A 13,475-nucleotide genomic window follows, 5' to 3' on the forward strand; every position below is an offset into this window, starting at 1 on the left:
AAAGTGGGGGCTAAATGTAGTGTCATAAAATTGTGACCCTTGCAATTTTAGACCACATTTGGGTCTTTTCATTAGCGGACGAATTCCTAAGCCTGATCAGAGACTTGAAACATGCTCAAAACATAAAAAACTGGCATTTTCCATCATACTGTATTGCCTTTTGATGTTGCGTGTCCTAAATTAGGGCAGGACAAGGGCATGGCGCCCTTGTCCTAGCCCTATTTTGGGCTCCCTTTGATCCTCCCTTGTATTGAGCTTATCAATTGTTGAGCGGGAACAATTTCTCTATGTTGGCATAAGACGAGAAATTACCTAAATACCCCTAATTGGCAAGTATACAAGGAGCACTTCCCCTCCTATTTGCATAAGCGAAGTCAATGATAGGCGAAGTTGATCATAAAGAGAAATCAAGTGCAAGCATTCAAAGATTCAAGCATTGAGCATTTCAAGTCTCCTTTCAAGGATAGGTGTTGCATTCAAGTCAAGGATTCAACCATTGAAGAAGAGATTTCTATCAATAATCAAGACATCCTATTTTACATATCCATTCAAGCAAATTCATCTACAAATATGTCAACATTTCAATTGTATCCCCTTCTTGAGGTGGATTTTACTTTAGACATTTCCTTTCATTTACTTGCAACATTTTACAACCACTTGGTTAATTCCAAAATGGGGTTTGACCTGAAGGAAAATCCCCTATCCCAACATTTCCCTCTTTTTTCTGTGTGTAGGTTGTAGGTGTGCAGTTATAATTGCAGGTTTGGGCTTCATTTTCAAAGACAGAAAAACCCTTTTCGACGCACGGATTTTTCAAAAGATCATGTGCAACTTACACACAGTCCTTGCAACTTTTGCTCAGATTTGCAGGGAAGTTTCATCTCAACATTCGATCTATAGCTAATTCCAGGTGCACAACTTCATCTCACATCTCTATCTCAAGATATAATCGTTTCTTTGTCATTTCTGCACTTAGTCTTAATTTGCTTAATTAAACTTGTCTATTATATAAGAGGGTTAATTTACTTTCCTAATACTTTCCAAACATTACTACATTTCACTTAGAATTCAATCTCTTACCATTGGGGATTGGATCTAGTGAATTCAACCCCTCTTTTAAATGTAATGTGTGTGAAAAATTGGAGGGAATCCTTTGTGAAACTTTCATCCCTCTTTTGAGGGGAGTAAAGATTTCCACTTGATCTCCCCTCATCATTTTTCACCATATTACATATATTGTAACAATTCAAGTTCTATCAATATTTCAAAGGATCCGGTGTTGCATTCTAAAACAAAGCATTTGTCTATAGTGTATCATTTCTTGAGGGAGAAGGTCAATGACGAGGAAGTCAAATTGGAATATGTATCTATAAAGGATCATATTGTAGATATTTTCACTAAGCCTTTGCCTGCAGATACATTTGCTTATTTGAGAGACAAGTTAGGGTCTTTGCCCCTTCTGTTGAGAACTAAATGCGAGGAGTTGCTACTACTTAGTCGGAGTAGTCAATGTGTGGTTCAGATTTTCAGTTGTGGGTTTATCCTAAGGGGAAGATTGTGCTTCTTAGCAGATGAGTTTAGGGGGAGAGAGTATGATTTGAATGTTGTCTTTGGCATTGCTGTCAAAGAGGGAGAGAGCCATGTGAAAACTGCTTTATCTTTGGAGCTTTGTTGTGTATGATCTTAGGGGGAGTTTGTTGCAGATTGCTGATGATGATTTATTTCCTTTGCATTGCTTGTTTTTCACATTCATATGTTTCCATCAATGCCAAAGGGGGAGATTGTTGGATATTGCTTCTGCTAGGATATGTTGTTGTCATTGATGTCAACATATTCCTGTGTTGCAGAGATCTATTTGGTGTTTTGGTGATTGCATTGCATTGATTTAGTTGGATTGAGGATTTGTGGTTCAATAATGAAGTATCTTCAATATCTTTATTTAATTCTTTATTGGTTTTAGTGATCCAAGAGATTGCTCGATCACATTATTTGATCCAATTTATAGTTTAGTCTTTCTGTGCACTGGTTGATAGATTGGTGTTTGATTCCGTGAGATCCGGTATGATCATATATTTGGTTGCAGATTTGGGAGAATGTTTTTGGTGTTCATGTGTATCCTCAAATCAAATGGTTCACGATTTGGTGCTTTGCAAGCTATCTTTCTAATCCGAATTGTTGTTGTTGAGCGTTCCTGTTAGTTAGCGTGTTGATCAATGAAGATTTGCATAAGTGGTGTTGGTGCAACTATTTTGAATGGTTCTAATGTGCTTGTTGGTGTTTATTGATCGTTTCCTATTTGTTTTATTGGTCCACATTGATTCTTGTGTGCGTTCTTGGTGGTTTTGTTGATGCGGTGATATTCTTTGTGTTATGAGGTATTCTTGATGGTGTAACGTGTTGCGGTTGATCTTGGCAAGAAATCCGGTGGTGATGCGTGTTTGGAAATTTGATTTAGGTCCATGTTATGTCATGTATATCATTATATTGGTCTGGTGGTTCATTTATGTATCGTGTGATGTGATTTTGTAATTGAGAGTTGAGGGTTTGGCTGACCTTGTATTCAAGGTTGATGATTTGTATAAATAGGTGGTATAGTCATGTAATTTAGGTGTCGATGTTGTGTCTGCATTATTAGAGAGTGGTATATGTGGTGCTTAAGCGAATTTATCCTTCGGTGTGGAGTATTGAGCATAGATTGTTGCAGTGAAGACAAATGTTCTTAACTGAAACTGCCATCAGGCATAAGGAGATGTTATATTTGCAGTTCATGTAATCCGGATTGTAGTCTGAATCTCATTGTAAGGTAGTGAGCCTTCCCTAAGGGTTTCAGTCTTCTGGGTCATCTTATTTTGAGAAGTGAGCTCTAGACAGCGTGCTTGAATGTATGTGAATTCCACATTGTAATATTTATACATACTACTGCAGAGTATCATCTTATTGTGGGTTGGTTCCCATCGTGGTTTTTCTCTTAACTGAGTTTTCCATGTCAAAATCTTGGTGTTATGTGTGTTGGTGCTATTGTGTTTATCTTTATTCTTGCTACAGTTTTTTAGATCCGAATTTGGGCTTAAATTGTTTAATTTGGTGAAAATTGATTAGCCCCCCCCCAGTTTTCCTTCTTGGTTGTTGCTAACAAGGTTCACTTAGTGAACCTGGGTTATATCATGTTCGTTGATGGCATACAAAAGAATCCCCCTATTTTCAAAAATATTGCCGTAAACTCCTTTTTTGTCACCCCCTCCTAATACAGAACACAAATTTTCACCAGATAGGAAATATATTGAGCTCATTTTTTTGGATATTAAACACCTCAATATGAATGCACGTGATATAACATTGCTTAGCCAATGAAGCCCATGTGATTCCTATATATCCAACCATTATGACAAATTAGAATACACCTACCTTATGCTAACCATGAACATCGTAGTTGCTTGCTCAAGTTGCACCAAATCCTAACAATAAGCCTATCCAACATGCTTACTCTAACAAGACAACATGATATGAAGGAAATTAATCCAAGCTTATGCATGCATAGAATATTTATTAGTGAAGGTTCTAGATCAGTGAGGCAACCATAGAGATGAATGAATCCAACACTCAGAGACATAGTGAAGTTTGAATTGGAAAATCTCCTTGATGTAGGATTTATATACCCCATATCAGACAATGAATGGGTATCAACCTTTGTAATTGTGCCAAATGAAGGAGGCAAGTGTCAAGTGTGTGTAGGCTATAAGGAATTGAATGCAACCACAAGAAACTATCACTTTCCATTTCTCTTTATTGATTAAGTCTTGGATTCATTCTGTAAAAATGTGTTTCTCCTTTCTAGCTAGATTCAATGGATACAATTAGATAAAAAATAGCCCTTGAAGGTTAAGACAAGACCACCATCACATGTCCATTGGGGACATGTGCCTATTTAGTGCCTCTATTTGGATTATGGAATACACCAACTACATTTTAAAGAGTTGTCTTAAGCATCTTCCCAAACTTCGCTCATGATACCATGCAGATCTATATGGATGATTTAATAACTTATGGTAATAATTATGAGGAAGTATTAGCAAATCTAGAGAAGGTACTTCAATGGTGTCAAGATAACAACCTCTCTCTCAGCCATGAAAAGTGTTGTATGCTAATGGAAGAGGGAGTTGTTGTTAGACATTTTGTCTTACACAATGCAATCCAAGTTGGTCTAGAAAAAAATGCAATCATCTCAAAGATTCTAGTGCGACAAAAATAAAGAGATGTCAGGGGTTTCCTAGGCCATGCTAGATACTATAGGAACCTCATTAAGGAATTCAGTAAAAAAAAATCACCCTCTATTTACATTGCTTACAAAAGAGGTAGAGTTTGAGTGGACTGCAAGTTGCCAACAAGCCATTGAATCACATTATTTTTCTTTGACAAAAGCACTAGTACTCAGAGATCTTGATTGGACTCTTCCTTTTCACATACACATGAATGCCTCTGACTTTGCAATTGGCGCATTCTTGGGTCTAAAGGAAGATAATCTTTAATATGTAATTTACTATATTAGTAAGAATTTGCAAGGTGTTGAGGGCAATTATATAGTTACAGACAAAGAGATGCTTGTTGTCATTTATACCATAAATAAATTTAGACACTATCATTGGATACCCTATTTTCATTCATACTAATCATGCAACAATTCATTATTTATTGAAAAAACTAGTGGTAAGCGGACAACTTGTCAAATCGCTACTATTGTTTTGAGAGTTTAACATCACCATTCTTGACAAGTATGGAAAGGCTAATATGGTAGCAAATTTATTTTCTAGATTGACAACCTCAACAGATGATCCAGTGGTGGATGACTCTTTTCCAAATTATCATCTCTTTGCCTTATCAATTTATACCCCATAGCTTGTAGATATTGCTAGCTATATAGATGGAGGTAAACCACCTCCACATCTGTCACTCAAGGAGAAAAAGCAACTAGTCTACCACAAATCTTCCTATTCTTGGATAGTTGGATACCTATTTTATACTATACCTAACAATATCATGCATAGATGTATTAGAGAGGGTGAGACATTTGATGTCCTTAAAGCATGCCATGATGAACCATGTGGAGGCCATTTTGCAGTCAAAAGGATAACTATCAAGATACTTAATGCTGGCTATTAGTGGCCTACTATACATAGAGATGGTGTCCAACATACAAGGAGATGTGATCACTGTGAAAGGATGGGAAGGACCACCAGAAGTAATGAAATTCCACTTCAACCCCAACTAGCATTTGTACCATTTGAAAAGTGGGGTATATATTTTGTTAGATAAATTAAACTTACATCTAAGAACAAGGCTTACATTCTAGTGTACAATGATTACCTAACCAAATGGGCAGAATTCAAGGCCTTTTAAGACTGTTAGTGATACCAAAGTTTCCCAATTCCCATATAACAAGTTATTCGGTAGGTATGGTGTTCTTCATGATATAGTAATTGATCAAGGTCCATAATTCACCTGTGATTTAATAGCACAATTGGCCAAGGCATTTAAAATCAAACATAAAAAATCCACCCCCTATCATCCACAATCAAATGGTCAAGTAGAGGTTACCGACAGAGAATTGGAAGGCATTCTAAGTAAGACTATTTGAATACATGGAAAAATTGGGCTGCCATACTGCCTGAAGAAGTTTAGGCATATAGAACAACATGAAAGACGATGACAAGTTTTACATCCTACAAGATTTTGTATGGAAAGAAGGAAGTACTCGCAATTGAGTTTGAAATTTTAAACATCAAGGACAATAGTGGAGTTAGATATAAATCTCTACCAAGCTCAAAATGATAGGTTGCATCAATTTAATGCACCTGATGAGATGCGAATGGAAGCAATGGAATTTATTGAGATTTTTTCAAAATTAGAGGAGCAAATGACATGATTGGTGTATCAAAACCAAAGAGTTTAAGGAGGGGGACTAGGAGTTTATGTGAATCAGTGATAGCAAAAACAATAACACTTTAAACCTAAACCGGTAAAAACATTTAACAAGTTTACTTATGACTTTGCATGCAATCCAAAGTGTTATAAACGCATTCACAACAAGACACTCACCATAACACAAGTAATTATATTGGGAAAAATAAAAGTGAGATGGAACTCACAAGTTAACTATCTGCAGAAATAGGTAATTGATCGGTTAAGGTCTACAAAGTGCTCTGTTAGGAGCGAATCCTATTAAAGATCCCAAAGCCCTGTTAGGAGCTATACATGGTTAAAGGTATTCTCAGTGGATGACTTAGATCCAAGTTAATGAATCACCTTGTTAGAGGATTTCTACAATGAAGCTTGTTAGAGCTTACCCGGTTAGTGGATTTAACTACTGTAGTGATTAGAAAACAACAAGTGGTATGATCTAGGAATAACACATTCTTCTTGTATAGATCCTTTGCTGCTCACTCAATACTACATCAACAACATACTCTGCAACTCCTTCAATAAATCATATCAACATCAACTCATAACACAACTTGTATCTTGCATATGAAAATAACTCATCACAATGTCTTTTTATAGACATTAGATTTCATGTCGGCTCAAGAACCTCAACACAATTTCCTAGGTTCAGTGTATCTGGACAATCTTCCATAACACATCACAAATCACCGCCAAAAACGTCAGTTGGTGGTAGCACATCACAACCGGTGATATCTCATCACATAATCAGGGAAACCGGTTGGAACACCGATGTCGGTTGAGTGTTGACCACTTCCAACTCATATACTCATTGTTTCCATTCACACCTTGTCGCTCTCCGCTGCATCTCGAAATTGGTGACAGTGAAATAGACCAAAACCGATTGTCTTAACTACATATACTGGTTAGACTTACTCTATACATATGATATTGGTTTACAATATGAAGGCTTAGGAGTAGTACCGGTTTGACTTAACTAAGATGACTATGACAATATGAACATATGTGTGTGTGTATATGTGCCATCAATGACAACACATAAAGTCATCCAATACAAAAATCATCATCAAGCCAATAGTGGGATGGATACATTATGCTTTGTGGTTGATAGAATATAATGATGAGAAGACAAGAATTTGCAGAAACCTTTTGTAACAATGAAGCCATTGTCAAAGGACTAAGGGTTGATGCATCAGAGGTCGCCTTTTCAAAAGTGACTATTCTTCCATGGACTAGAGAAGAATTTCCAACATCTCCATATGCAATGTTAGTAAGAGCATAATTTGACTACCTTGATGAGAATTTCGATTCAAACTCTTAGGGCACTCAACGAGTTACTTTGCCTCAACTCTAGAGAGAGGTGGTATCCTAGATTATCAGACATTTAACTTGTCATGGCAGCCACTCTTTTCTCTATATTGTACATTTTAAGCTGATGAGTCATCTTCATCATAATAGGTTAGTCACTGTGTCAAACTACTTCCATCACATGTTGACAACAATGGGCATATAGAAAGAAGAGGAAATCCTATTCCTTGTCACATTATTGTTTAATTGTTCTTCTAGTGAAAATGAGATTATCTTCTCAGTTTCAGAATGCTAGCTGACACGAGTTTAAAGAATGGGATAATATTTATAATAGGATTTTAAGAAATGTTCGAGAAAATGTAAATGATAGGGTTGAAGGGTTTGGAATAATTTAGAGGGAAGAAGGCTAGACAAGAGAGGTAGAAGAATTGGAAACCCTCGTAGGATAAACATCAAGAGTTAATGAGGGTAACATACCATCTTCTTCCTGACCTACCCAAAATGCTAGGATGTCAAAGATGAAAGAATTGAAATATTAAAGTGATTTTGACACTGAACAAACAACTTCACTCGTAGCATCAGTGAAAACACCTGCAAATTCTAGAAAAATCCCCATTTCATCCTCAAAACAAAGCCCTAGGCCTTCCAACTCACTTACAAATAAGAAAAGAAAAGAACCTGCCTCCTCTAAGACATCAAAACATAAGAAGAAAAATATTGACCTATGGACTAAAAATCATGTTTCAAAAAGGTAGAGAGTTGTAAACGAAGCTAGGAAGGTATCAAAAAGAGGGTCTGAAAATGGGAAATCTAAAGAAAACTTTGACACCCAAAAATTGAGAGGAAGTCTTAGTATAAGAATCCCAAAGAAAATGGGCTTCATGAGCCATAGAGACTGGAGAGACCCTATAATTGTCTCTCCAAGAAGGGGATTTCATCTAAACAAGAACCTCTCATACAAGATATTGTACATATTGATACTGATTTAGAGAGGATATACTTGTTTAGGGACCATGAGAATATTAATGGAGATGAAGGGATACCAGAAAGGAAACCCACTAGAGAAAAGGTACACAAGGGGCAAGAACTATATGATTTTGGTCATGGGATTCGAGATGATGACCCCTTCGACGTAAAGAAAAATTCCACCAAAACACTAAGCCTAGTACAATAGGGGATAATACCCCCAATGGAGGACTATGATGGAAATAATGACATTGATGTAGGGTCCAATATCTCTATTGGTCCATAATACACCCTGGAAGGGAAGAAATAGAATGATGAGCTGCAAGCAGCTCTTAAAAGGATAAAAGATTTGGAACAACCTTTGGTAGAGCCCAAAGATAGGGAGATGGGGATAAAGGGCAAAGTGAGAGAGATGGAGACACAATTGACTCTCCAACAGTAAGAAAGGGTAGGATTGGATAAGCTATCCAATGTGGCTATTGTAGAGCTATAAAATAAAGGATATCCTATTGTTATAGAGAATGATACAACAGTACCACTCACCACACTCACCCTCAATATTGCCTTGTGGAAAGAACACTTGAAATTTGAGTGGCCAAGAATCACTGGGAGAAGGAAAAGCAATCACTCAAGGTTGGGTGTGAAGAAAAATTAGGAGATAAATACATAGAGGACAATAAATTGATTGTCAACCTAGAGAAGATGGTTGATTTGGCCAATCAACTCACAAGTTGTTGACCTGCTGCTAGAGTCCACGACCTACATTTACAAGAGAATTTTTTTTGCTTCCATATTAGTCAAATGCTTAGAAATGCACACATATATCATTTCACCTAATTCATTACTCTTTTCCTACTACAAAGCAACCTTGACCACATGAGACTAGATGTGTCAATTCTACCTACACAATCAGACAATTCCCTACAATACCACTTGGAATCCCTTACTTTGTGTGGTAGATGTGTAGTTAAAAGAGATAACATCCCATTTAAGGAATGAGCAAGAGAAAGGAGAACTATATTATCTATGTCAAGAAAGAGAAAAGTAACATCCATTAATGATCAGAGCCGAGTGTGATGAGCCAATTAAAATTGTGGTTGAATGGTTCAGGATGACCAATAGGCTAGAGGTTGCAATAAAAAAACATGAATGTAGAGAACATGACTATCATAGGTTCACAATTTTTATGCAAGAGACTCCAAAGGAAAAGAACCTAGTACATTGTCAACACAAGTGGTCATAGTTGTCCCAAGAACTCAAACAAAGGGAACCGCATTCCCTTTATAATTTTATTGCCTTGGAGTGGAAAGCACACAAATATATGAAGGCCTCAAAGGATACAAAATCATCTTGGATTCCACTCAAATTCCATCCTCCTCTCCCTCTCTATCTAGTACCATATTGGACCAAAAGATAGATGCTTGACATCACAAAGGAAAGGGACCATTGGGACTGGATTACAAAAGACAAAGGTTTCTATTTACAACAATTATTAGGAGTTACCGAGTCCATAAATTACATTTTAGATGTCCTAGGATTTAATCTTAGGATTTGGTTTGCTTGAGGATAAGAAAAGGGCAAAGTTGGGAGGTGTGATGAGTCTTGGGATTGTCCTGGTTTACGCATTTCCTACTACTTTTATTAAAATTATTATATGTTTTAATTATCCTTTGAATAATATTATCGCCTAGTTTATGGCATATACATGCCATGTTAATATGAAATACACTATTTATTTTTATAATTAGAATATGTTGTATATGATGATTTATGTGGATGAATTCTTATTATAAAGGACTAACATGTAGCTTGAAGGAACTACAACTAGCCTGTAGCTTGAGAGATCATTGTTCACCCACAGCTAAAGGAGATTCACCCTGTCAATTTGTGTGGAAGCAATCAAATATTACAGTGAGAAGCGTGGGCATGCTAAGTCTTTGATTGAATCTGACTACCAAACACACATAGAGAATTTGTAGTATCATGGATAAATATGAGGTTGTACCTCATAAATTTAGTTTAATGTACTTGTGTATGGTTCTAGTTTTGTGTTACTATCAAATAAAAGAATCTATTCTAGAATAGGACTTTTTTTATGTAGTCATTATTATAGTTTGGATAAGTCATCCTTAGTAGTAGGGATGAACAAAACATGTTTTAGGATTAGTCAAAGGTCATAAATGCTTTGCCCTCTCTTAGGTTTTTTTAAAATGGGAGAGTTTTGTTCAAGTTAATTCTGTTGTTACAATATACAATTTTCCTTCAATCAATTAATAGTTAATCATTATGATAATGAAGACTAGAATTTTTTAATCTCTATGAGTATCGTTGTTGTTGTTGAACTTATTAATATGAACGAACAATAATTATTACACTTTGAGTTAGCGTAGTGTTACTTTCTAGAGATTGCATTCCTCAAGATGACCATTTGAGGTAGTATGAATTTCCTCTTCTTTCTTTCAATTAGATTTGATTCATTTACATATGAATTAGTTAGATTAAGTATGTTACTCTCTTAATTGTGGTTACTTAGTTTATGGATTCAATTAATGTAGTCATTTAGTTCATAGAGTCTTGGTTGCAACCAAATTAGTATAATGTTACCTACAACCACTGCTGAGTCACTCTTCAAGTAACCCGTGATAACTATTGTATGATATGATTTCCATTTATTGCATTGTTACAATTTATTTAGTTAGTATTCCTTTCATGCAACGATATAAGGCTTGAGAAACCTCTACTACACATATAGTGCCAACATCATCCTAGAGTTACATCCCTAGTCGATAATTCGATGAGCCTTCACTTAGGACATTTGGTTACCTTGTTGGACACTTTGACTGGGTTGAGTGCATGATATTTTGCACTGACCATATGTATATAGTGGAGACCACTCACTAGGCACCCTTGTCTAGAGTGTTTCTAATGAATTTGTAGTATTTCTTTGTGTTTGGGTCATGATCACTTTTTTTTTTGTCTTTTGTCTCTGTCAGAAACCTGTAGCTAACCTGGATTTGCATACAAGAGGAGAAAAATAGTGTTTGGAGTTGTAAAGGGGTTTTCCTTTGTCAAACTTTAGGTTGGGACTCAACCCTAAAATAATGATGAATAGGAAATAAAATCCCGAATTGAAATGCTTGAATGGAAATGCTCAATTGAAATGATTATTCCTTCAATTGATGATACAATTCTCTTAGGTCAAGTCCTCCATGTTTTGATGCAATAATATGATAAATCATCATAAAATCCATCATGAAATCATAATTGAAATATAATTAAAGATTCCTTGTTGTATCTTGTTGCTCCTTAAACTCAGATATGCTCTTGAAATGGAATAATTGCCCTAGGAAGGAAATAATGAGATGATAAAAGACGATGAAATGAATTAGGAGTGACATCTTATATAGGGATTTAAAAGTAAAATCACCTTTTGGCCAACTTAGAATAATCATTTTTTTGCATCAGAGATAATTATGGAAATAGAAAGACCGACTCTTTTGTTAAAATATCTTGTCATTGATGTCAAATAAGAATCAAAATGAAACGATAATTTGTTTGCATGAATGATCACTATTATTAAACACCCAATAGAAAACATGAACACATGTTTGATGGAGTAATTGAAGGAAGTGATACTTGCTCAATTTATATGCATTGTTTGAATGCTTTGTAGCAGACTTAACTTGTGTGTGACTGGATCCTTTTCTTTTATACAATCTACATTGATGATCACAACATCGTTGTATGTATCAAATGCACATAAAGCTTTGTCATGTTAGATGTTTCAAATGCATAGAAAGCATCATGCAAAAGGCATTTTTTTTAGAAGATTGAATATAATTGGCATATGGTTTGTTTGTCTAGAACAATATCATTTTTCAAAAATAAGTTTCAGTAAAACACAATTGGGTTGCACAGATGGATTGAAGGATCACTGTTCAAATTTCTTGGATGAAACATTTCAGAAGAAAAGAATGTTGTTCATAGTCTTTTTATCGGTTTGTGATTAGATATTCTTTATTGAAATTTTTTCTGATTGATCATCGTCTATAATAATATGTATATGCATAAGCATTTGATAGTTTAAACATTTATAATTTTTGAAAGGATCTTTGATTGCTTAAATAAAATCCACGATGAAGGAGGTTTGGTGATAGTTATTAGTTGTGCAGATAGTTTATGCTTTTCTATCAATACAAAGTTTTTTAATCCTTCATTGATTTCCATCAATGAATGAAGACTAGTTATTGTTATTTTGACTTGTTCAAATAAATAAATGATAGTTAGATGATGTGGCATACCCATATGTAGGTTCAATGATAGTTGGCAATTGAGGTTGAAGTTAGTTGTAACTTCTTAACATATACTCATTTGATACCTTCCATTTATACATTCCTTCATTTAATTTATGAAAGAGTTGAGAGTGTGGAGTTTGTGGTGATTGGATGTGTAAGGCTTTTATATGTCTAGTAAAATTTGAAAAGAAAATTGTGTTGTGTAAAGAAGTATGCAATATATAAAAAGATCTAAATACAATTGGATGTATGGAAATCGCTAATATTTAGAGTTAGGGACCATCACATTAAAAGAGGGGCAAACCTAATAGATCTAACCTCAAATCAACAAGGATAAGGCTGAGAATTCTTATTAGATTCACCTTGGGGGTTGATTGTTTATCCTCTTTTAAATTGAATGCTAAAATTAGGGTAAATGTGCTAGAATTGAAGTGAAAACACATGAACTTTGAGCTACAGTCGTCAGATTGAGACACAAACCTGGATTTGAGCAGTGTAAGAGTGTTCGGATCTATTCCTAGAAGGAGCTCTTGAAATGTTGGGTCTGGAATGCTCATTGTTCTAGTCCTCAATACTTTTCATTGTCCAAAGGTGAACCTATTTCCCTCTGTAAATAAAGCCAATTCTGAAGATCGTAGCTCTGTACCTATTCCTATGCACACTAGAGAAGGGAAATAGGCTAGAAATAGGGGTTTGCCTTAGGTCAAACCTTGGTTTTTGAAATAACCATGAAATAGAAATGAAATGTAACCGAATTGTAGTAATGGAAATGATCTCCTTTTGAGGGAAATACTGAATAATGTGTGAAACACAAATGTTGTACATTTTAATGAAGTTTTGTTTGTCTCCACAAGAAATTAGGGTTTCATGAAGTATTCATAAACTTAGAACATGAATGTCAACTCCGATGCTTAAATCTCGACATTACTTCTGCTCCAATGCTTGAGGACG

The sequence above is a fragment of the Cryptomeria japonica genome, chromosome 2 (assembly GCF_030272615.1).
Source record: "Cryptomeria japonica chromosome 2, Sugi_1.0, whole genome shotgun sequence".
NCBI classification, from domain to species: Eukaryota; Viridiplantae; Streptophyta; class Pinopsida; order Cupressales; family Cupressaceae; genus Cryptomeria; species Cryptomeria japonica.